This window comes from Eubalaena glacialis, chromosome 3 (genome assembly GCF_028564815.1).
Source record: "Eubalaena glacialis isolate mEubGla1 chromosome 3, mEubGla1.1.hap2.+ XY, whole genome shotgun sequence".
Taxonomy (NCBI): domain Eukaryota; kingdom Metazoa; phylum Chordata; class Mammalia; order Artiodactyla; family Balaenidae; genus Eubalaena; species Eubalaena glacialis.
In genome coordinates, this window is record NC_083718.1 from 152,370,303 (window position 1) to 152,396,153 (window position 25,851).

Below are 25,851 nucleotides of genomic sequence, written 5' to 3' on the forward strand. Positions count from 1 at the left end.
AGTTATCTAGAGGACTATTCCCTCTGGCTGAGGCCTTCACCCATATTTTTTCTCTGACAGAAACTCACTTCTTCCCACTCCTGACCTTATACCTCCCATTAAGCTAAACTTTATCCCCACTTGTCTTCCTGGACTCAAATTTGGTGTCCCTGGGAAGCCTCTCCTAACCCTCCAGTCTGGGTTAGTTGCCTCCTCTGTGCTCTCAGTCCCTGAGCTTCTCTCTGTCACAGCCTGATCAAGCTGAATCATCTGTACCTCCTCTGTGCAAGGCCTGGCACATTGCCTAAGGCAGTGTAGGCTTTCTTCTTGGTTGAATGAACAAAGAGCTCAAGAAGCAATGTATGTAAAGGAAGGAAATAAGAAAGATGAGAATGTTCCTAATAGTCATTCATTCAACAAGAGACTAAAATTGGGTCTTGACTCCATTTCTTTCATTCATCATTTACTGATTTTTTTTTTCCCCTAGACCCTATGCTAGGCACTAGGGAAACCTGGCTAGTTCCTGATGGAGCCCAGAATCCAGCTGGGAAGACAAGTAAACAGATGAGTTCTTCTGTCACCCACCACCAAAGGTTTTTAGAGGGCACAGAAGGGAGTGATTAGACCATTGGGTGAGGATCAGAAAGGATTCTTGGAAGCAGAACTGTGTCAAACTGGCATGGGCCTAAGTGCTCTAACTTTGGAGTCCCTATTCTATAAAATCACATATTTTATTTAAATGCACTCATATCTCATATTAAATATAACCATTTTGCTATTTACCCTCTTTTCCAAGACTTGCCTTCCTTCCTATTAATGGCTCCCACCTAAATAGGTGTATCCTAGAATCTTTCACACATCCCCAAGAATCATTACTTAATTCTCTAGCTTGGACACATAAAATTATTGGATCATTTGGGAGGAAATTTTCAGGCATTTGCCTCTTTTCTCCTATTGCCATTTTCCTTGTCCCCTCTGAACTATTGCGACAACTTCTTAATGAAGCCCTTGCCTCTGTTCTCCTATTGCCATTTTCCTTGTCCCCTCTGAACTATTGCGACAACTTCTTAATGAAGCCCTTGCCTCTGCACCATCAATCCATTCTCCACACTACTGTCATGAAAAATGTAATCAGAGAGCATTCATAGACTTGTGGTTCAGAAATTTAGCATGGCATTAAGACCTTGAACCATTTGGTCCCATCCTGATCTCCCATATGACTCCGACTCCAACCAGGCATCCTATATTCCAGCCATATCACACTACTTACCATGCCCTCAGTTTTCACTGTGCTTTTCCACTTCTGATATTTTGCCATGCTGTTCCCTTCTGTTGAAATCCAACTATCTTTTAAGACCCTCCTTAAATACTACCTTCTTCATGAAACTGTCCTTTATTTCACTTAGTTGGAATATATATAACTATATAAAATAAATGGGATCTATTATTGTATATTGTGTCTATCTATATAACATATGTGAATATTTTAACATAATTCATATATATAAACAGATATGTATGTATATATGTGTGTGTGTATATATATATATATATATATGTAAATCATAACTTCCACTTATTAGCCTGAGCCTTGAAAGGTTAATGTTGACATTCCTGTTTTATAGGAATAGAAACATGGCTATTCAGGGGTAAAGCCAAGATTTGAATTATATACCAGTTGCCTTTATTAGGTTGTGGGAGGGAACTACAACTTTTTTTCATCCTGATATTCCTTTCTCAGTGTATAAAAACAAGAAAATGGGGGAAGACTTATCTTGAATGCCTTTAGCATCTACATGTACCTTTGTAAGGAAGTAGTTATTCAATGATCTTTCTTCCTAATCCAGATTTAGAAAGAAACCCTTGGGAAGTGTCCTGTAGACCAGAGAGTGTGATCTAATCACAAAACATAATTTTAAATAAAAAAAGTAACCAAGACTACTGAAGTGACAAAGACTCTCCTAGACCCAACTCTAGTCAGGCTCCTCTAAGCCCTCAAGACCCTAACCTTGGGTTCTGTGCTTAGCTGACTTATTCCAGTTTTAGCAAGATTCTAGCTGAGTTAGTTTAGCCAGAATCCCCCTCCCTCAGTATCTGACCACCTTGGCCTGCCTTCAGCAGAAATCCTATCAATGGGTTTAGCCAGAATTCCCTTTTAACCCTGATGTTTCCTCTTAGTAATTTTCCATCCACTTTCTCCCACCCTATTCCTTGCCCATAAATCCCCACTTGTCTTTTTGTATAATACAGAGTGAAGTCCAGTTCTATACTGAGGTTTCTCTTCCCCTTTTGCAATAGGTCCTGAATAAAATTTGCCTTCACTGCTTTAACTTGTCTGGTTCTGGTTTTCTCTGACAGCAGGAGATCTAATGCAGAAGCCGATATGAAAATCTAGTACCCTCTGTTGAGCCAGATTTTTTAAAATAGTCTTTATCTTTTTAGACCATTTTTAGGTTCACATCAAAATTGAGCAGAAGGTACAGAGATTTTCCATATACCCCTGCCCCTGTACATGCACAGCCTCTCCCATTATCAACACCCTGCACCAGAGTGGTACATTTGTTACATTGATAAGCTATCACACAAAATCCTTGCTTAAGCTAGGGTTCACTCTTGGTGTTGTGCATTCTATGGGTTTAGACAAATGTATAATGATGTGTGTCTATCGTTATAGCGTCATACAGAATAGTTTCACTGCCCTAAAAATCTTCTGTGCTCAGCCTATTCATTCTTCCCTTGCCCCTAACCCCTGGCAACCACTGATTTCTTAACAGACTCCAGAGTTTTACCTTTTCCAAAATGTCATATATTTAGAATCATACAGCATGTAGTCTTTTCACATTGGCTTCTTTCACTTAAATGAAAACTAAGGTTCTTCTGTTTCTATCCATGGCTTGGTAACTAATTTCTTTTTAGCACTGAATAATATTCCACTCTCTAGATGTCCCACAGTTGATTTATTCATTTATCTACTGAAGGACGTTTTAGTTACTTCCAAGTTTTTGCAATTATGAATAAAGCTGCTATATATATCTGAGTATAGGGTTTTTTCCCAATTTTTTTACTGTAGTAAAATACACTTAACATAAAATTTACCACCTTAACCATTTTTAAGTGTACAGTTCAGAATTTAATACGTTCATAATATTTTGCAGCCACTACCACCATTCATCTCCAGAATGCTTTTCATCTTGTAAAACAAAAACTACCCATTAAACAATAACTATCCTTTTCCCCCTCCCCTCAGCTCCTGGCAATCACCATCCTACTTTCTGTCTCTATGATTTTGACAACTCGAAGTATCTTATATAAGTATAATCATACAGTATTTGTCCTTTTGTGACTGGCTTATTTCATTTAGCATAATGTCTTCAAGGTTCATCCATGGTATAGCATATTGCAGAATTTCCTTCCTTTTTAAGGCTGACTGCTGTAATATTCCATTATATGTATATACCACATTTTGCTTATCCATTCATTCATTGATGGACACTTGGGTTGCTTCCACATTTTAGCTACTATCATGCTGCTATAACATGGATGTACAAATATCCCTTCAAGACCCTAATTTCAATTCTTTGATTATACACCCAGAGTGGAATTGCTGTATTATATGATAATTCTATGTTTAATTTTTTGAGGAACTGTCATACTGTTTTTTCACGGTAGCTGTACCATTTTACATTCCCTCAAACAGTATGTTTGCAGGTTTTTATGTGAACATAGGTTTTCAACTAATTTGGATGGTACCAAGGAACACAGTTGCTGGATTGTATGCTAAAAGTGTGCTTAGTTTTGTAAGAAACTACTAAACTGTCTTCCAAAGTGGCTGTACCATTTTGCATCCCCACCAGCTATGAATGAGTGTTCCTGTTGCTCCATATTCTCACCAGCTTTTAATGTTGTCAGTGTTTAGGTTTTGGCTATTCTAATAGGTACATAGTAGTATCTCATTGTTATTTGATTTCCATTTCCCTTAAATTTTCCTTTCATATGCTTATTTGCCATCTGTATATTTTAATTGGTGAGGTGTCTGTTGAGGTTTCGGCCCATTTTTTAAAAGGGTTGTTTATTTTCTTGTTGTTGAGTTATCAGAGTTCTTTATATATTTTAGAGGACAGTCCATTATCAGGTATTTCTTTTGCAAATATTTCTTCTCATTCTGAAGCTTGTATTTTCATTCTTTTGAAAGCGTCTTCTGCCCAGCAGAAATTTTTAATTTTAATGAAGTCCAGCTTATCAATTCTTTCTTTCATGGATTGTATCTAAAAAATCATCACCAAATCCAAAATCATCTAGATTTTTCTCTTATGTTATCTTCTAGGAGTTTTATATATTTGTATTTTACATTTAGATGTGATCCATTTTGATTTAATTTTTGTGAAGTGTGTAAGGCCTGTGTCTAGATCCATTTTTTCACATGTGGGTGTCTAGTTGTTCTAGTACTATTTGTTGAAAAGATTATCTTTTCTCCATTGTATTGCCTTTTCTCCTTTGTTAAAGATCAGTTGACTATATTTATGTGGGACTATCTGGACTCTTATTATGTTCCATTAATCTGTTTGTCTATTCTTTCACCAATAACATACTGTCTTCATTATTGCAACTTTATAGTAAGTCTTGAAGTTGGGTAGCATCAATCCTCCAACTTGTTCTTCTTTTTCAATAATCTATTGGTTATTCTGGGTCTTTTTGCCTCTCCATATAAACGTTAGAATCAGTTTGTTGATAACCTCTAAATAACTTGCTGGGATTTTCATTGGGATTGCATTGAATCTATAGATCAAGTTGGGAAGAACTGACATCTTGGAAATATTGAGTCTTCCTATCCATGAATATGGACTATCTCTCCATTCACTTAGTTCTTCTTAGATTTCATTAATCAAAATTTTGTAGTTTTTTCTCATATAGTTCTTATACATATTTTATTAGGTATGTATCTAAGTATTTCAATTTGAGGAGTGCTAATGTTAAGTGATATTGTGTTTTTAATTTCAAATTCCACTTGTTCATTACTGGTTATATAGGAAAGCAATTGACTTTTGTATGTTAACACTGTATCCTCCAATCTTACTATAATCACTTATTAGTTCCAGGAGGGGTTTTTTGTTGATTCTTTGGAATTTTCTATAGAGATAATCATGTCTTCTATTAACAAAATCAGTTTGATTTCCTCCTTCTCAATCTGTATAACTTTGATTTCCTTTTCTTTTTTTTTAACTTTTTATTTTATATTGGAGTATAGCTGATTAACAATGTTGTGATAGTTTCAGGTGCACAACAAAGGGACTCAGCCATACATATACATGTGTCCATTCTCCCCTAATTATTTCTTTTTCTTGTCTTATTGCATTAACTAGGACTTCCAGGACAATGCTAAAAAGCAGTGGTGTGAGGGTACATCCTTTCCTTGTTCTTTATCTCAGCGGAAAATCTTCTCACTAATGTTGGAATCTCACCATTCAGTATAATGCTACTGCAGGCTTTTTTGTAGATATTCTTTATCCCATTGAGGAAGTTCCCCTCTAGTCCTAGTTTACTGGCAGTATTTATCATGTATGGGTGTTGGATTTTGTCAAATGCTTTTCCTACATCTATTAATATGATCATGTGATTTTTCTTCTTGAGACTGTTAAGGTTATGATGTAATGGATTATATTAATTGATTTTCAAATGTTGAACAAGCCTTGCATACCTGGGGTAAATGTCACTTGGTATATAATTCTTTTTATACATTGTTAGATTCTATTTACTAATATTTTGTTGAGGACTTTTTACATCTATGTTCATGAGAGAGACTGGTCAGTTTTCTTTTCCTGTAACGTCTTTCTCTGGTTTTGGTAATTATAGTAATGCTGGCCTCATAGGATGAGTTAGAAACTATTCCTGCTGCTGTATCTTCTGAAAAACACTGAGAGAATTGGCATAATTTCTTACTTAAATGTTTATTTTATTTTTTCAAATTTATTTATTTATTTTTATTTTTGGCTGCATTGGGTCTTTGTTGCTGCTCATGGGCTCATGTGGCGAGAGGGGGCTACTCTTGGTTGCAGTGCGTGGGACTCTCATTGTGGTGGCTTCTCTTGTTGCAGAGCACAGGCTCTAGGCGTGCGGGCTTCAGTAGTTGTGGCACGCGGGCTCAGCAGTTGTGGCTCACGGACTCTAGAGTGCAGGCTCAGTAGTTGTGGTGCACGGGCTTAGTTGCTCCGCGGCATGTGGGATCTTCCTGGAGCAGGGCTCGAACCCCTGTCCCCTTCATTGGCAGGTGGATTCTTAACCACTGCGCCACCAGGGAAGCCCCTTAACCATTTTTAAGTGTACAGTTCAGTGGTTTTAAATACCTTCACATTGTTGCACAGCCCTCACCACTATCCATTCCCATACCTCTTTTCATCCTGTAAAACTGAAACTTAATAGGTATAGCGATACCTATTAAAAAATAACTCTCTAGTTATCACTGTGCACAAGCATTCCAATTTCTCCACATCCTTGTCAACACTTGTTGTTTTCTGTTTTTTTGATAGAAGCCATCCTAACTAGTGTGAGGTCATATCACATTATAGTTTTTTTTAAATATTTATTTTAATTTATTTATTTGGTTGCGCCGGACCTTAGTTGCAGCTTGCTGGCTTCTTTTGTTGTTGTTGTTTTTATATTCTTTTTCTCTTTTTTTTTTTAATTTAATTTTTTTATACAGCAGGTTCTTATTAGTTACCTATTTTATACATATTAGTGTATATATGTCAATCACAATCTCCCAATTCATCCCACAACCTCTCCCCCCCGGCTGGCTTCTTTAGTTGCGGCACATGGGCTCCTTAGTTGCAGCTTGCATGTGGGATCTAGTTCCCTGACCAGGGATCAAACCCAGGGCCCCTGCATTGGGAGCGTAGAGTCTTAACCCCTGCACCACCAAGGAAGTCCCCACATTATAGTTTTGATTTACATTTTCCTAATGATCAGCAATGCTGAGCATCTTTTTGTGTGCTTCTTGACTATTTGTATATCTTCTTTGGAGAAATGTCTATTCAAGTACTTTGCCCATTTTTGAATCAGGTTGCTTTTTTATTGTTGAGTTTTAGAAGTTCTCTATATATTCTCTGTATTAATGCCTTATCAGGTAAATGATTTGCAGATATTTTCTCCCATTCTGTTGTTTTCCTTTTTACTCTGTTATAGTGCCTTTTGATGCACAAAATTTTAAATTTTTCATAAAGTACAATTTGTCTGATTTTTCTTTTGTTATTTATGTTCTTAATTCATAGCTAAGAAATCATTTCCAAGTTCAATGTTGTGAAGCTTTTGTCCTATGTTTTCTTCTAAGAGATTTATTCTTTTAGGTTTTACATTTAGGTCCATGATCCATTTGGAATTTTTTTATATTATGTTAGCTAAAAGTCCAACTTCATTATTTTGCATATGTATATCCATTTTTCCCAAAATTATTTGTTGAAAAGACTGTTCTTTCCCCATTGAATGATCTAGGGACTCTTGTCAAAAATCATTTGACCATATATGTGATAGTTTATTTCTGGGCTCTCTATTCTATTCCATTGGTCTATACGTCTGTATTTATGACAGTACCACACTGTTTTGGTTACTGTAGCTTTTTAGTAAGTTTTGAAATCAAGAAGTGTGAGTCCTCCAGTTTTGTTCTTCTTTTTCAAGATTGTTTTGACTATTTGTGGTCTCTTGAGATGTCATGTGAATTTTAATATGCTTTTTTTCTATTTTTGCAAAAAAAAAGTAGTTGGTATTTTGGTAGGGATTACATTGAATCTGTAAATTGCTTTGGGTAATATTGACATTCAAACAATATTAAATCTTCCATTCCATAAATATGAGATATGTTTCCATTTATTTATGTCTTATTTAATTTCTTTCAGCAATGTTTTATAGTTTTCATTGTACTTAACCTCCTTGGTTAATTCTTAAGTATTTTACTCTTTTTGATGCTATCGTAAGAGGATTTTTTTTGTAACTTCCTTTTCAAATTGTTCATTCTTAGTATGTAGAAATGCAACTGTTTTTTGTGTTGACTTCGTATCCTGCTTGTTTGCTGAATTAATTAATTAGTTCTAACAGGGTTTTTTTTGGGGGGGGGAATCTTTAGGATTTTCTACATATAAGTTTATACCATCTGCAAATAGAGATACTTTTAATTCATTCTTTCCAATTTGGATGCTTCTATTTCTTTTTCCTTGCCTAATTGCTCTGGCTACCACTTCCAGTACTATGTTGAATAGAAGTGGTGAAAGTGGGCATCCATCCTTACCTTGTTCCTGATCTTAGATGAGAAGCTTTCAGGTTTTCACCATTGAGTATGATGTTAGCTGAGGGTTTTCATATACAGCTTTTGTTATATTGGGGTCATTTCCTTATATTCTTAAGTTTGAGTGTTCTTTATCATGAAAGGGTGTTGAATTTGACAAATGCTTTTTCTGTGCATTGATATGATATGTGGGTTGATATGATCATGTGGGTTTCTCCCCCTTCATTCTGTGAATGTGATGTATTGTATTGATTGATTTTCATATAATGAAACATCCTTGCATTCCAGGAATAAATTGCACCTGGTCATGGTGTATAATCCTTTTAATATGTTGCTGAATTTGCTTTGCCAGTGTTTTGTTGAGGATTTTTGCATCAATGTTTGTAAGGGATATTGATCTTTAGTTTTCTAATAGTATCTTTGTCTGGCTCTGGTATCAGGGTAATGCTGGCCTCACAGAATGAGTTAAGAAGTGTTTCCTCCTCTTCAATTTTTTGCAAAAGCTTGGGAAGGATTGGTGTTTGTTCTTTTTAAAATGTTTGGTAGAATTCACCAATGAAGGCATCAGGAAGGGGGTTTTCCTTCAAAGGGAGATTTTTGGTTGTGAATTCAATCTCTTTACTCATTATAGATCTATTCAGATTTTCTGCTTCTTTGTGATTTAGTCTTGGGTTATTTTTCTAGTAATTTGACCATTTCATCTTGGTAATCCAATTTGTTGCTATATACTTGTTGATAGTAATCTCTTATAATCCTTGTTATTTCTGTAGAATCTGTAGTTATGTCCCCACTTTCATTTCTGATTTTAGTAATTTGAGTCTTTTCTCTTCCTTTTTGGTCCCTCTAGCTAGAGGTTTGTCAATTTTGTTGATTTTTTTGAAGAAGCAACTTTTTGTTTCATTGATTTTTTTCCCATTGTTTGCATATTCTGTTTCATTTATCTCTGCTTTATCTTTATTATTTCCTTTTTTTCCTGCTAGCTTTGGGTTTAATTTGTTCTTCTTTTTCTAGTTCCTTAAGTTGTACAGTTAAATTGTTGATTTGAGATCTTTATTTTTTTTAATGTGTTTATACCTATAAATTTTCCCCTTAAAACTGATTTCACTGAGCCCTATAAGTTTTGGTATGTGTGTTTTGCCAACTATTGTAGAGTGTACTATTATTTTTTAATAAGCTGCTTCTCTTTCCACTGTTTATTATTAATATACAAAATATACAAAACCAAAAGAAAAAGAAAATACTCATCCTCAAATCCATTGTGGCTCTAACCCAAGACTGTGCACAAAATCCAACCAATGCACTGTTTTCTTAGAAAACAACTGATGCTGAGACAAGTGAAGGAGAGGGCTGTGAGAGGGCAAGTCATCTTATTGAATCCACCCAGGAAAGCACTTGGTGGGGATTCAGAGGTGGCTGACAGGGCAAGGGAGCTGGAGGCCTCACACTGACAAGGTTCCAGGTGGAGGCCAGGAGCATGCCAACTCCCAGAGGAGTGCAAGTAGTGTGACTGTCAGGCCCAGCATACTGGGCTTCAGCTGATAGAAAGCTGGTCTCACTGAAGTGTTTTACAGTGTCCAGAATGAGCTGTAGACCACCATCAATGGCCTCACCTATGCAAGCTGAAACTTTCACTGGATGCCAGTATGAATTTGCCATCATTGAACCTAGCAGACCCATGATGCAAACTTGGGTATTCACAGACGATTGCAAAGTCTTACTTGAGAAAGGACTAAGAATGTAAAGCTTGTGTCAGAGGAGGAATGGACATGATGTGTATTCCAGAACTCAAATCCAGCTGGATTGAGCCTTCTCAGTGCAGTAGGATACACAATACCCCTTTTGCCATCTCCCCACCCCATAAGGAAGAATGAACTTGACTGGGATGATTTCATAAGTGCAGCTGATCCTGCATCAGAGTTCTGTGTGCATGTGGAGGACCCACGATAGGAGAGTAGAGGTATTCTACAGGATAGCCAGCTTTAGGTTCTCAGGCATAAAGGGTAATACCAGAAAGGGGCTTGGGATACAGGGCAAATCTCCTCAAAAAGTGAAGGCAACTGGGTCTCCTCTTAAGCAGTCCAAGGTACAGAATGTTTCCAGTCTCTCTCCTCCCCAGACTGGAGGAAAATATGTACATCAATGTGCACCAGTGATCAGAAAACCCACAGGAACCCAGGCAGGTGGGCCCTGAGGGGGCCAGCTCATCAGCTGGGGAAAAGGGAAAATGGGCCTCACAGAAGCCATAAAAGTGTGGAAGGAGCAAGGCTACAGTCCATAGGGGTGTGTGTGGATGGGGCGGGCAGGTGGTTCCCTAGGGCAGGAGGGGCCATTGACACTCGGGTGGTAGAAGGCACAGTTGTTCTCATAGCAGCAGTTGCTATGAAAACATCATGATATGTCAACAAACAGGGCAGTTTGACATGTCTCCTCCATGGCTGTGGCCTCCATCATGCCCCTGGTGACCCCCTCCTGCATGGCCAGGGCCATCATAGCCACGGTACTTATGAGGGGGTGGCCTTCGATGGTCGTGGCCTCAGTGACCAGGGACATAATGAGGCTGGTGGCCATGGGGCCCTCCATATCCAGGGCCTTCATAGGGCTGATGTCCATCACCAGCACCCATTCCTCCACCAGGGCCTTCATGGAGACCATGCCCACCGCCTCCAACCATGCCCCCACCAGGGCCCCCTCGTCCATTTGGGGGTCCTTCTCCAGAGAAACCTCCTCTGGTCCCTCAGAATGGAAGAGGAGGAAGAGTTTCATTTCCTCCTTGGCCACCATGGCCTCTATGGGATGGTCCAGGACCTGGTCCTGGTACCCCCAGTGTCAGGCCACCCTGCATGGGGACACCTGGGTCATCCTAGAAGGGATTGCACTGCTCCCAGGGAGGGGGTGGGGGACCGAGGAAACGTGGACCACTGGCCCACCAGGGCCCCCAGGGCCTCCATGGGGACCAGGCATAGGTCCCCTAGGTCCAGGGGGGGAAGTGCTGCATGCCCTTGGGGGCTCCCGGGGCCTCCCATTAGAAAACCATTGGCTATCAGATCAGGGCCTAAGAGTCTGTGTGGCACCGGCATCTGCTTGACCTTGTCTGAATAGTCTGTTTGCTTCAGCAGTTCCTCTGCGGGATGATTGTTAGAGCTACCCATGAGGGAGGGAGGATCTCCTGCACATCGATGCCTCCTCCTCCAGAGCCCTGGGGGCTCTTCCCGGCACCCATGTTTTCCATAAGATCGTCCAGAAAGAAGGCAACTTGGAAACACTTACCCCGTCGTGTGAACCACAGCCCACCCAACCTAATAGGCTCCAGGGTCTCAACATATGGGGTTTTATCCATGGAACATGCCTCATCTAGGGGGATGAATTTTGGAGGGATAGGCTCATAGGGCTCAGGATCAGGATTGTAAGAACTTTCCTTGCTCAGGAAGAGCTCCTGAAGGATCCCCTTCTCCTGCTTAGCCTGGATGTACTACTGATCCTCGCTACTGCTTCCAGGGGTGATGAGAGGCGAGAGCAGCACAGGAGCCGGGGGCACACCCAGGGCACATTCTCCTCCATGTTGTTGTCGCTCAGACACCGGGCTATCTCAAACGCGTGTTGGTCTGACAGTATCTCTCACTTAGCTGACTCGCCAAAGTCCTTGATCTTATTCACATTTACTCGTTTAGTTTCATTCAGTTCAAAATAGAAATACTCTCTGTTTGCCCTCCTCAGGTCACGTCACAGTTTTCCTCTTCCTACCCTTCTGGGTCAGCTGGCTAAGATCTCCACTGGCTTTGCATCCCAAGCTCCTGGTTCCAGAGGCGGTATCCATGAGTTCTGGGATTTCAACAGGGGGAACTGGGGTCCCTGGACGTTCTGTGTCCATAGCCTCAGAAGGAGGTGCTGGCTCTGGGGAAGAAGGTTTGCTGTGCTTGGTTCTGCGCTTGTTTTCCATTCAAACGTGCTTGACTTGGCAGCTGTGGGTGACAGCACCTTCTTCTTCTTCTTAATTTTGATGCCTGGAACAGGTGCTGAATTGAGCACATCCAGAAAGCCCAGGACCTCCATAGGCTATGGTGGGATGATCTTCACTTTGATCTCTTTGGTGGCATTGGGTATCATGTTGAGTGGCTTGTATTTCTTCTCTGCAGGGGGTGCAGCATCTCCTGGGGCAGCTGTGGAACTCTGACACTTGAGGGAGATGGGTTTAAGGTTGTACTTGTCAGAAACCACCACTGCACTGGCATTCTTCTTTACAGGCACCAAAGTCGGGGTCTCCAGCTCTAGCCTAGTGGAAAGGAATGTGACGTGACTGGGCACCATGGTTCAGAGAGACCTGGGCTTCTCCCTCTTCTTCTCTGGGGCCTCCTCAGTCTGAGTCTCAGCCTTCACCTCAGTCAAAGGTCACTCAGGAGGGGTGGTTCAACTCTTTCCCTCTTCTTTCCGTTTCTTCTTATCTTTCTCAGCAGGCTGGGTACTGCTCTGGGAGTGGATGACAGTCATTCAGTCGCTGATAAGGACTGAGGCCAATTTCCAGAGCTCTTCATCCTTACTTGACTTGCTCAGTTGCTTCACGAGTTTGGCTGTGTTGTGCTGCTTGAGATGGTCAACAGTGAGTGGTAGATGCTGCAGCGTCAGCAGAATTTGCTGCAAGAGGGGAATGTTGTTGGTTGTCTTTGAATACGTCAGCCAATTGTTAAGAAACTTGTAACTACCAACATCAGTAAACTTGACCAATATTTCTAGTGAACAGGTCTGCAGGAGAGTGTTCAAGTAAATACATCGACTCACTATCTTTCATGCTTCCTTTATCATACTGAAGATCTTCGAAATCCCATCCACACTCTTGACTTCCCCATCTCAGTTAAGGAAGCTATCCAGCTTCCTTAAGCTTAAGGAGGCTCTTTGGGGTCTATGGGACCCGAACCCATGATCGAGGTTTTATCGGGCTTGGGGTGGAGGGGGTTAAAATTTGGGGAAAAAAATAAAACAACCAACCAGAACCCAAAACTCAATTATTTGGGAGGCCTCATTGGATCAAAAAGTCTCTTTAAAAAAAACTAAGGCCCGCTCAGTATTCATCCCTCCCACGACCAACTCCATTTAGGGAGGGGGGTTGTAGAAAAATAGTTCTGAGTGGATTCAAAAAAGTAAATGCTGGATGAGTGAATTTGGGTGTGTTTGGGAAGGGAGGGTTGTTAATTATTTTTGAAGCTATGTGGTGATGGTCCTTCAGCCACAGATTTCAAGTCCCAGGCAGAGTGGGCAGGTGGGGTGGGCAAGATAGGTGGGAAGGGGCAGAAGACACAAATGGTTGGGCTTGTGGCTGCTGTTTTTCCTCCCCTGACACCCTCAGGTTCCTTTCAAGGTCTTCGATGTTGCTGCGGTTTGTTTCTTTTTTCCTCGTGGCCGTCCTGTCTCTCTGAGAAAATTCAAACCTCCAAAAGAGCCCCAGAATCGAGCCTTCTATTTCTCCCTTCAATTCCATCAGAAGGAAAAGAGAAAAATGAGGGGGGAGGAAATAGGGGTTCCAGCCCTTTAAATCCCCTGGAATTTAGCTATATGGGTAGGAGCTTGCAACAGGGTGGGATGCGCAGCAACAACTGCCTGCCTCTTTGTCTGCACCTCTGTGGTCAGAAGCAAGTCTTCCCCTGGAAGTTGTAAGCAAGCCTTCAATAGACTCCAGAGTTCCAAATAGTTACATGAGGCAGATTCTGCTAGTGAAATTGTTGTCTAGGTGGGGAGATAGAATCCTGGTACTTTCTACTTTGCCATCTTCCCAGAATCCTCTCTTGCTAACATTTTGTCCTCTGAAGCATGAATTGTGGTGATTACAATCTTTACAGTAAAACCAGGAGCTAAAACTGCCAGTAGTCCTCTTTTTGAGTTTCATTCTAAAGGAAAATATTAAATAAAAAATAAATACATAGGGCTTCCCTGGTGGTGCAGTGGATAAGAATCCGCATGCCAATGCAGGCGACACGGGTTCGAGCCCTGGTCCGGGAAGATCCCACATGCCGCAGAGCAACTAAGCCCATGTGCCACAACTACTGAGCCTGCACTCTAGAGCCCATGAGCCACAACTACTGAGCCCTCATGCCACAACTACTGAAGCCCTCGTGCCTAGAGCCGGTGCTCTACAACAAGAGAAGCCACTGCAATGAGAAGCCCGCGCACCACAATGAAGAATAATCCCCGCTCGCCACAGCTAGAGAAAGCCTGAGCAGCAATGAAGACCCAACACAGCCAAAAATATAAATAAATAAATAAATATATATATATATATATATATATATATATATATATATTTCACTGACAGACAATCTCAGAAACAACGATCTAAATGTTTGATCATAGGGAAATATTAAGTAATTGTGTATTTACTCCAAGAGATATTTTCTAAAATGGTCACTCTCTACATTACTTTCTGTTCCATTGCCTTGCTTTAATTTGCTTTATAGCACCTGACATTTGAATTGTTTGTTGTATGTCTCTCTCACTGGCATTAAGTCCTCAGGGTAAGAGCTTTGGCATATTCATTACTGAATCCTTGTCATCTAAAATAGAATCTGGCAAATTATAAGAACTAAGTAAATATTTGTTGGGTATATGCATGAATGAAACATGAAATTTTGGGGGGACATACTATTCAGTAAAAAGTGCAGAAAATAAAATGAAATGTTTTCTCCCATTAAAACAATAAAAAATGACACACGTTGACAGAGTTTGGAATTTAGGAACTTGGAGACAATGGTCACCAAGGTTATGTGGAGAAATGAAAAACAGTTTACACGATAGGAGACAGGATTGTCGGCAATGTTTTCTCCCCCTCTTTCTCTTTATTCCTGGTGTTAGTGTTTCAAAATGGTCTGTGCGCTTAAAAAAAACAACTTTTAAAAAAAGTCATTTTCCTGAGGCAGATGAAAGTATGGATAGAATATTACGCTTACCAAACTTATTCCTGACAAATTGGGCTCTATATTCCAGGTAGGAAGGAACAGTCTCTGGAGCTTTCAGAGAGAGGAAAATAAAGACAAAGAAGGAGAATGATTTGTTTAGTGTTTGAACAGTAAGTCACAGAATACTTTATAATTAAAGGATGTGGGGAGCAGGGGACAGAAACTAGCTTCTCTGGTCTGTTCCCACAGGCTCTATTCTGAATTTAACAATAGAACACCAATAACTAGTCAAAGCCAGAACATAGAGTCACACATTCTGTACATGTCACAAAGGTGCCAGAGGCAGGAAACAAGTGGCAGCTGATATTCAGACCCTGCTCTACTCTCCAAGCCACTGAAACCTGGTGTGAGCCTGTATTTGCCCAGAGGATGTACATTTTTCTAATTTTCACAAAGGCATTGCAGGGGACAGGTATTGGAATGGGTCTTTGACTTAGCATGTTGGAGTCTGTTGCCAAGTAAAATACCTCCTTGTTGAACCACGTCAATCTCCACTCCACTAAAGACTAAGGTCAGGCTTAATATGTAGGCTTCAAATAACCATATGAAAAGGCAGGATGAATATTTATGACACACAGTCTGTTACCCAGACTTGCACACATGTTGGAAAACTGGAGTTTATATGCTGGATGTAAATATAGAACATTAAATGACCTTATCTTCCTCTGATCCTATTGCCATGATTTAATGAAGAAACAGGGTGAGAGGGTTGCAAATAGAAACAGAGAAAGAGAAGCTTTGGAGTCACAACTCCTAGAATCAATAGGAAAAACATTAGGTTGAAATGAAGTCTCCAATCACCTTCTCCCTATACCTCTCTGACTACCTCAGGAAAAAATTCATTAAATTAATTTCAGGCTCGTACTCCTCACATTCTCCGCATCAATCACGTGAACTCTTCAATGTTTCCCAAACATACCATGCTCTCTCACCCCGCCTCTTCTTGGCCCATGCCTAGAAAGTCTTTCACTGTCTTCTCTTCTCAGCAAATTCTCTTCAGCTTTTAAAACTCAGCTCTAAGGTCATTTCTCTAGCAAGCCTTCCTGATATTCCCTCTCTCCCATTGTAGATATTCCCTCCCTCTTCGGTGTTCCCCCAGCATTTGGCATAACTCTCTATTAGTATCTAGCATTATCTGTGAACATATCTACTAACCTCATTAGACTGTGGGCTATCCTAGAATAGAAGATAATGTTTATATCCTGCTCAGCATCTAACATGGTACCTAACAGACAGCGCATTTCAGAAATGTTTCTTGGATCATGAATGAATGAAAGAATGAATGAGTGCTATGACCCATGCATGCATCTGAAGGTAGAAGATCTGGGTTCAACTCTTTGTTTTACTGCTAACTTTCTTTATGTGGCAGATTAAATATGGCCACAAATTCTTTGATGCTCCTTCTGTTAAGAGATGATGTCCATATACTTTCCCCTTGAATCTGAGCAGAGTCTGGAACTGCTTTAGCTAATAAATAAAATATGGCAGAAATGACATTGCCAGTTTCCAAGCCCAGGACTTAAAAAACTGGAAGCTTCCATTTCCTATCTCTTGGAACACTGCCTCTTGGATACCTTGGGTGTCATGTAAGATGTTTGACATCCCTTCTGGACATACTTCATGAACAGGCTTTGAGACTACCGGCAGAAAAGAAGGGCCTGACTGAGCCCAGCCTTCAAGAGAGGGACAAAGAGAAGGCCTTCAAGAGTAGGTTAAATCTAGCCTTCCAGCTGTCCTTGCCAATGTCTCAGTCATGTGAGTGAAGCTATCTTGGATCCTTCAGACCAGCCCAACTGCCAGCTGAATATCAACTGACCCCAGTTCACTTCATGTGGAGCTGAAGAACTGGTCATTCAAGGCTTACCTCAAATATTGACACACAAAATCGAGAGATATAATGATTTTTTTTTTAAAGCTACTAAGTTTTGGGGTGGTTTGTTAGGCAACAACTGATAACCACAACAGAAGTTGATAACTGGGAATTGGGCACTTCTATAACCCAAAACCCCAAACATGTGACATTGGTTTTGAGGCCGGGCAATGTGTGGGGACTTGAAGGGCCTTGAGGCATCTGTCAAAATGCCTCAAGCTAGAAAGACTTGGAGGAGGTGTTGGCGATCACCTTCAGAACAGTAAAGGAATTGTTACTGGAAGCTGGACAAAGGTTTGGCAACAAGGTTACTTGTGGTAACAGGGAAAATAGAAAGGTACCTAATGAATTTGAGGATCTGTTTGGCGAGTTTCCAGGCAGAAAGTCCAAAGTGTCAGCTGGCTTTTTCTAGCTATTTATAATGAAATATGAGAAGAGAGAGGTAAACTAAAAAAGGACCCAGGATAGTATTTCCAGGCAGCACAAGAATCTCAATGGAAAAAAAATGGCCTCATAGTAAAGATCAGCTCTAAGGTGTTGCCAGCAAAATGAGATCACAGTGTAAAGACAAGTCGAGGATGCAACTATAAAATCCTTTGTTAAGACCTCAGAAAGATTTTTTTAATTGAGGTAACATTGGTTGATAACAGTCATGTGTATAAAATTATATTTAGACTTCTATGTACACTACAGCATACTTACCACCAAAAGTTTAGTTTCCATTCACCACAAACAGTTGATCCCCTTTACTCATTTCACCCTCCCCCCATACCTCTTCCCCTCTGGAAACCACTACTTTGTTCTCCGTATCTATGTGCTTGTTTTTATTTTACTTTTTTTTAATATTCCACATATGAATGAAATCATAAGTTGTGTGTCTTTCTCGCTGACTTATTTCACTTAGCCTAATACCCTCAACGTCCATGCATTGAGGCAAATGGCAAGATTTCATCTTTTTTATGACTGAGTAGTATTCCACTGTGTGTGTGTGTGTGTGTGTGTGTGTGTGTGTGTGTGTGTATGTGTGTCTATATATATATATTACCACATCTTTATCCATTCTTCTGTTGATGGGCACTTAGGTTGTTTCCATATCTTAGCTATCATGCATAATGCTGTAATGAACATAGGGGTACGTGTATCTTTTCTAATTAGTGTTTTCATATTCTTTGGATAAATACCCAGTAGTAGAATAGCTGGATCATATCATAGTTATAGTCTTAATTTTTTGAGGACGCTCAATACTGTTTTCCATATGGCTGTACCAGTTTACATTCTCACCAGCAGTGTAGGTCAGAAAGATTTAAGGCAGTGTCTCATAGATGCTTTCAAAGTTATTCCTAGTGGAAAAAAATTCTTTCTGCGGATCTTAATGCTGTGCCTCATGGACCCTCTGTGTTAAACAACAGGGTTTCTAAGAGTCTTAAGGGTGTTGTTCCACAACAGGTTCACAGGGGGCCCAAGGTCGAGAAAGGCTACCTGAAAGATTTGTGGGTGTGTTTTTTGGATAATGGAGTAGAGTATAATTTGATACACAGGAAACCCCCCCAAATTTTAAAAGAATTACGTTAGCTTGGCCTGAAGCTCACAGAGACAGTACGAAATGAAAAGAGGTCTTTGGACTCCCAGTCTACTATGGGCAGAGAGCAGGCTGAAAAGACTACTCAACTATAAAAATGGGCTATTTCTTATGGAAAAAGAATGGTGACTCAGAGGGCAGAACCAAAAGTCACAGAGACTCATTCCCAGGGAGCAGAACTAGGCCTTAATTAAAGCACTGGCATCATGTGTTTGGCTAGATTTCAGAATTTCTAAGCACCAGTGACTGCTTTGTGCTTCCATTCCTTCTACCCACCACCACCACCCCACCCTCTTTTGAACAGGAGTGTCTACAGCAGTTACCTTATGCCTGTCTCACCATTGTAGTTGGGTATATATGGGGAAGATAACTTTTCTCTTTTGTTCAGAGATTTTCAATGGAAAGGAACAGTGCTCAAGAAACTACACCCTAGGAACTACATCTGAGGAAACTCATCCACATCTGGAACTTATTCAGATGATGAGATCATGGACCTTGATCCTGAGCCTAACATTGTAATAGGTTGAGTTTGGAGGGGTAGGTCCTTTGAGGAAGTGAATGTATTTTGCTGTGGGAAGAATGTAAATAATTTGTGGCCAGAGGGCAGACAGTGACAGATTAAAGATGGCTGTAAATTCTTAGATCCTCCTCCCATTGACTGTGGGGTCTATGTCTCCTCCTCTGGAGTCTGGATGAGCTCTATGATTGTTTTGACCAATAGAATACTGCAGAGGTGACACTGTGCTAGTTTCCAAGCCCACGTCTTAAGAGACTGGTAACTTCCACTTCCTGTCTCCTGGGAGCATTTTCTCTTTGAGCCCTGAGATACCATATACTCTGCTGGAGATATCACATTGAGACACTCTGGAAGGAGAGAGGGGGCCAAATGAAGCCAAGGCTCAAGACGTTGGGTGAAGCCAAACAAATACCATGGAGAGATCTCACTTGACTCCATGTGGAGCAGAAGAAGCAACTAGCCTAGCCTTGACTAGATTCCTGACTCATAAAATTGTGAGAAATAATATAATGGTTGTTGATCTAAGCTGCTGAACTTTGGGATACTTTGTTACACAACAGTAGATAACTGAGATCTCCATGACCTTGGGTCAGTCTCTTCTCTCTAGAACTACTTCTTCAACTTGGGCAGTGTTGGGCTAGGTTAGGTGAACTCTAAGGTTCTTAATAGCTCTGATTTTCAGTTCCGATGCAGTTGAAGGCAGTCGAACTACACCAGATGACATTTGGACATCTGTTGAATGACCAGCGGGACATAGAACATATATTATTAGGTATCCAATAAATATTTTAATGAGTTTTGAAGGACGAAGGAGAACTGGGTAAGTAGAAGTGAACGGAGGGACATTTCAGGCAGAATGAACAGCATGTACAAAAATGCAAAAACCTGGACAGCTTAGGAAACTGAAAGCATTTCAGAATTGTTGAAGTAGCAAGTACAAGGGAGAATGGGGGAGATGAAGCTGGAAAGATAGACAAGGGCCAGATGATGGAGGGACTTGTGTGCCTGGCCAAGTGTTTTAGGCTTTTCTACAGACCCAGGGAGACCTCTGAAGGAAAATTATCACTGAATCCTCAGTCAGATAAATGATGTTTTTCTTCTTTTTATACATATAGAAACTGAGGTTTTGTCACTTGCCGAAGATCACATTATTAATAGGTGGTTGATCCAGGATTTGAATCCATGTCTAACAGCTTTGAAACGATATTTTAAAAGACTTCAGAAGTTAATATAACTTTATTTTAAAAATTATTTTGAACATATTCTACATGACTGAAATTGTATAAAGTAGAAGAAATGTGAAAGTAAATGTCACAAGCAATATGAATTACTTATGATTAATTTTCCTTGTGGGAAATAGAAGGAATGATTAATTTTCCTTGGAGAAGTGAATAAAGCTTCCTAGAAAAGAGGACGTCTGTTTATTCGTTATTCATTTATTATTATTTTAAACCAGAGCTAACATGCACTGAGCTCAAACTACATACCTGCCATTGTTCTAAGCATTTTACGCATGTTACTGATATCTCACAACAACCCTGTGAAACAGGTACTGTTATTTTCTAGTTTTATTTCTAAAGCAAAGAGAGCTTAGGTAACATGTTCAAGTCACACATTTAGTAATCCTGGGTTGGATCCTGGTGAGTCAGACGTCATGTTTTAACCATAAACAGGGACATTTAAACTGGGCCTTAAGACTGGGAGATTTGTGGACCAAAGGGCATTTAAGAGAGAAAAACAAATGCAAATACTTGATGGTATGAAAGTTCACTGTGTTCTAAGAATAGGATTTCAGGGAAGTTTAGGGAAATTTAGAGAAAGAACATTTTGTGTGTGTGTGTGTGTGTGTGTGTGTGGTAGGAAGTGGAGAGAGAGGGTTACAGAAGAATGATAGAAGAGGGTGCTAGAAATGTATTGGGTTGCCCAAAAAGTTCCTTTGGTTTTAAAATAGAAATAAAAGACACATTTTTCATTTTCACCAAGAACTTTATTGAACAACGTATTCACCATTTTGTTCCACTACCTTCTGCCATTTTTCAGGCAACTTCATAATTCCATCTTCCCAAAACTTTTTATCTTTTTGAGTAAAGAACTGTTCCAGGTGCCTTTTACAGTTTCCAGGGAATTGAAATTTTTTTCATTAAGAGAATTTTGTAAAGACCGAAATAAATGGAAATCTGAAGGTGCAATGTCTGATGAATACAGTGGATGAATCAGAACTTCCCAGCCAAGCTGTAACAGTTTTTGCCTGGTCATCAAAGAAACATGTAGGCTTGCGTTATCCTGATGGAAGATTATGCGTTTTCTGTTGACTAATTCCGTACGCTTTTCATCGAGCGCTGCTTTCAGTTGGTCTAATTGGGAGCAGTACTTGTTGGAATTAATCGTTTGGTTTTCCAGAAGGAGTTCATAGAGGACTCCCTTCCAATCCCACCATATATACAACATCACCTTCTTTGGATGAAGACCGGCCTTTGGTGTGGTTGGTGGTGGTTCATTTCGCTTGCCCCATGATCTCTTCCGTTCCATATTATTGTACAATATCCACTTTTCATCATCCGTCACAATTTGTTTTAAAAATGGAACATTTTTGTTACATTTAAGTAGAGAATCGCATGCGGAAATACGGTCAAGAAGGTTTTTTTCGCTTAACTTACGTGGAACCCAAACCTCAAAGTGCTTAACATAACCAAGCTGGTGCAAATGATTTTCACTGCTTGATTTGGATATTTTGAGTATGTCGGCTATCTCCCGCGTCGTATAATGTTGATTGTTCTCAATTAATGTCTCGATTTGATCTCTATCAACTTCGACTGGTCTACACGACGGTGGAGCATCGTCCAGCGAGAAATCTCCAGCACGAAACTTTGCAAACCACTTTTGACACACACGTTTGATCAGTCACAGCACCTTCTCCATACACTGCATAAATCTTTTTTTGCGTTTCAGTTGTGTTTTTACCTTTCCTGAAATAATAAAGCATAAAATGCCGAAATGTTGCTTTTCTCCCTCCAGCTTCAATATTTAAATGGCTACACAAAAATTCACCAATTTTGATAAGTTTTTTCAAAATGCATGCTGATATGACAGATGTCACAATACTATCTAACAAAATTGTTTAGAATGAAGTTAAAGACAACTAAGTGTTACTAGAGCCATCTTATGGAAAAAACCGAATGAACCTTTTGGCCAACCCAGTAGTTTGTGGCCAGGTAAGGAGGCCTGGATGCTAGACAAAAGAGTTTGGACTTGATCTTGTAGGCTATGCGGAGGCATTGAAGTTGCTTTTCTTCTTTTGTTCTTTTTTTTTTTTTTTTAATAAATTTATTTTATTTATTTATTTATTTTTGGCTGAGTTGGATCTTCGTTGCTGTATGTGGGCTTTCTCTATTTGCAGTGAGCGGGGGCTACTCTTCGTTGTGGTGCATGGGCTTCTCACTGCAGTGGCCTCTCTTGTTGTGGAGCACGGGCTCTAGACATGGAGGCTTCAGTAGTTGTGGCGCACGGGCTCAGCAGTTGTGGCTTGCGGGCTCTAGAGCTCAGGCCCAGGAGTTGTGGTGCACGGGCTTAGTTGCTCCGCAGCATGCGGGATCTTCCCGGACCAGGGATGGAACCCGTGTCCCCTGCATTGGCAGGCGGATTCTTAACCAAGGCCCCACCAGGGAAGCCCTCTTTTGTTCTTTTTTAATCAAAGGAATGCCATGATTATGCCTGTGTTTTAGAAAGAGTAATCTGATGGCAAGGAAAAATGGACTGAATGGAAGAGGCTGGAGGCATACAGAAGGGAGTCAAGGACTCAGTTGCAGTGTCTGATATCAAGGCCTGAACTAGGATGATGGTAGCAAGGATGGAGGAAAGGGAACCGAGGAACATGTGGACTAGTGCTTATTTTCATAGCTGATGTCTACTTCCCTTTGGGCATAATATTTTGAAAGATGATTAAATGCTGCTGGTTTTGCTTGGAGAGAGTATTTGGAAAGTCAGCAACTCTGCTTACAACTCAGTGGTCTTCCACACAGGGCAAATCAGACACATTGAGACCATAAGAGGATACACATACCAAAAAAGTTCAGACACTTTAGTGTTTTCCTGGCCTTCCCATTTGTGAAACTATGCCATCTATAGCTATGTCTCTTCTTTCTACCTCAAAGACAGGATGCCAGCTGCATTTTAATAACAGGTACCTTTCTGAGATTTGAAAATGTCCACAGAAGGCCACAAAACTTGACCTGACCCAAATAAAACTAAAGCTGAGGCAAGCTCACATTCTGCATGTCCTACCTTCTAGCCTTAACAAACGTGACAAAGGAAAGTTGCTGACACCTCCAACCCTTTTCACATGAATTCCATTTGCCTGGAAATCCTCCCACAGAGGATTATCCTCCTCTGTGAAGCAGCTCAGATCCACCTCTCCCAAGGCAAAGCTAGATATGCACTGCTTTCTGCTAGTGCCCTTCATATTTCTCTGTTACAGCACTTGTCATCTATTTAATAGCTACTTGGTTATTTATCTTTGTCTCTCACCTGTGCTTTGAGTTATTTCTTAAAGGTAAATCTTTAACTTTCCTCATGTATTTATCTCCAGTGCCAGGTAAGACACCAAATATATACATAAATGTTTGTTAAGTAACTTGCAGTCAGCACATAAACACATGATAAAAAGACTTCAGTTAAGGAAATTTAAATGAAAATGATATGTTTAAAAAAATATTTAAAATTTTAAAAAAGTAATAAAAATAATATATTCACATTGTTTATAAGGTCAAAAAATGCTATAATGCTTATGATGAAAACTCCTAATCTCCAGCTCCACCCATTCTTAACCTCAAACCCCCTGCCCAAACTCTTTTAGCTATTTCTTCTAGTATTTACTTCTGTTAAAAAATAATATAGTTATACTGATTCTTTTTGATTTATCAGTTTTAGACATTATCTTTTGAATTCCTATTTTGGAAGATGAGGATTCATCTCTTCCATCACCATAGGCCCCTATTTCCTCTCCCTTATGTAGTTAAAATAAAACTTTTGACTAATTCAAAATTCATTTTTTGAATTAGTGTTAAGCATTGGTTGCTGCTAAGCTAAGTTCTGTACTATAATTATATTTCCTTTCTTGTACATACTTTTCTTACTGGAGACATTAATAATTTTATTTTTTCATTTGCTTAGTTCTCTATGTCACTATTTTCTACATTATCAAATATATCAGATAATGTATCTGTTCTATTTATTTTCCTGAAGACGTAAGTCCTGGAGCCCTCTATTCTCCTGTTCCAATCTTTTTACATGCTAAACAGTGGTTATCCTAGGATTCCCTTTTAAAATCATCATGGGGATTCTCTTTGCCTCTCTCCTGTGTTATATTTCCTATTTCTTTTTTTTACAAATCCCATGTTTCTCTCTCTCTCTCTCTCTCTCTCTCTCTCTCTTTTATTTTTAAACCCCTCATTTTGGTGGCACATATCCTGTAGTAGCTTTCAGGAAAAGAGGTATGGGAAGTAATTTTTTTAAAAGACTTTGCAAGTCTCAATGTGCCTTAATTTTACCTTCACACTTGATTGGTAGTTCTCTGGATATAGAATTCTAGGTTGAAAAAAATTTTTGCACAGAACTTTTAAGGCATTGCTACTTTGTATCCTAGTTTCTAGTATTTGTTGTTGAGAAATTTTATGTCATTTCAATCTCTCTCAGTCCCTTGCATGATACCATGATTTTTCCCTGGAAGTCTGAGCATATTTTTTTTAATCTCCTAGTGTTCTGAAATTTCTTAATGATGCACCTTGACATAGTTTTCATTTTTGTTATTTAAAACCATTGTGCTCAGCCCTTGATAAGCCTTTACAAACTGGAAATATGTATTCTTTAGTCTGGAAATTTTTTCTTGTATTCTTTCTTTAATAATTTTTCTTTTCTTTTCTCTTCTTCTGTCTTTTTGCTTTCTCATTTTGAAACTCACATTGTTTAGTTATTATATCTCCTGAATTGTTTTTTCAGTTTCCTTATCTCTTCTATTGTCAAACTCTGTCTTTTTGTTCTGTTTTTTGGGGCGATTTCTTTAATTTTAATTTCCAACCATTGTATTGATTTTTTAAAAGTTACTGCTATCATGTTTTTAATTTTCATGAGTTCTTAGTCTTTTATTATTCCTTTTTTTTAAAAAAAGAAAGCCTCCTAGTCTTGTTTCATGAATGCAACATCTATTCTTTTCTAAGTTCATTGATGATCGTTAAAAATTTTTTTCTTCTGTTTCCTAATTTATTTCCTTTGAGTTTCATTTTCTGTTTGTTTCTTTTGGCATTTCTCATTTTGGAGTCTCTTTTCAAATATTTGGTGAAATTTTGCAGCCCTTCATATTTAGCAGTAAGTTACTAAAAAGTCAGTTGGAAGCTCTGTGTGAATAGATGGAATTTTTTTTTTTTTAATTTTTTGGCTGCTGGGTCGGGGATCTTAGTTCCCCCACCAGGGATCGAACCTGCACCCCCTGCATTGGAAGCATGGAGTCTTAACCACTGGACCACCAGGGAAGTCCCAAGATGGAATTTGTTGATTGGTGGCTTCACTGTAGAGTAATATGGAGGCTACCTGACCATTTTGCTGGGTCACAATATCAGTACAAAATATCAGTATTTGTAGTTCTTTTTTCTGAAGCTGGTCAGTTTCTCCAGTCTCTTCTCTTGGGTAACAGAGGCAGGT

At 39.6% G+C, this 25,851-nt stretch overlaps 1 pseudogene; it reads right to left on the reverse strand.

Annotated features, from left to right (window-relative positions):
• Positions 1-10,516: 10,516 nt before the first annotated feature.
• LOC133087187 (serine/threonine-protein phosphatase 1 regulatory subunit 10-like) lies at positions 10,517-13,164 on the reverse strand (annotated as a pseudogene).
• Positions 13,165-25,851: the final 12,687 nt, after the last annotated feature.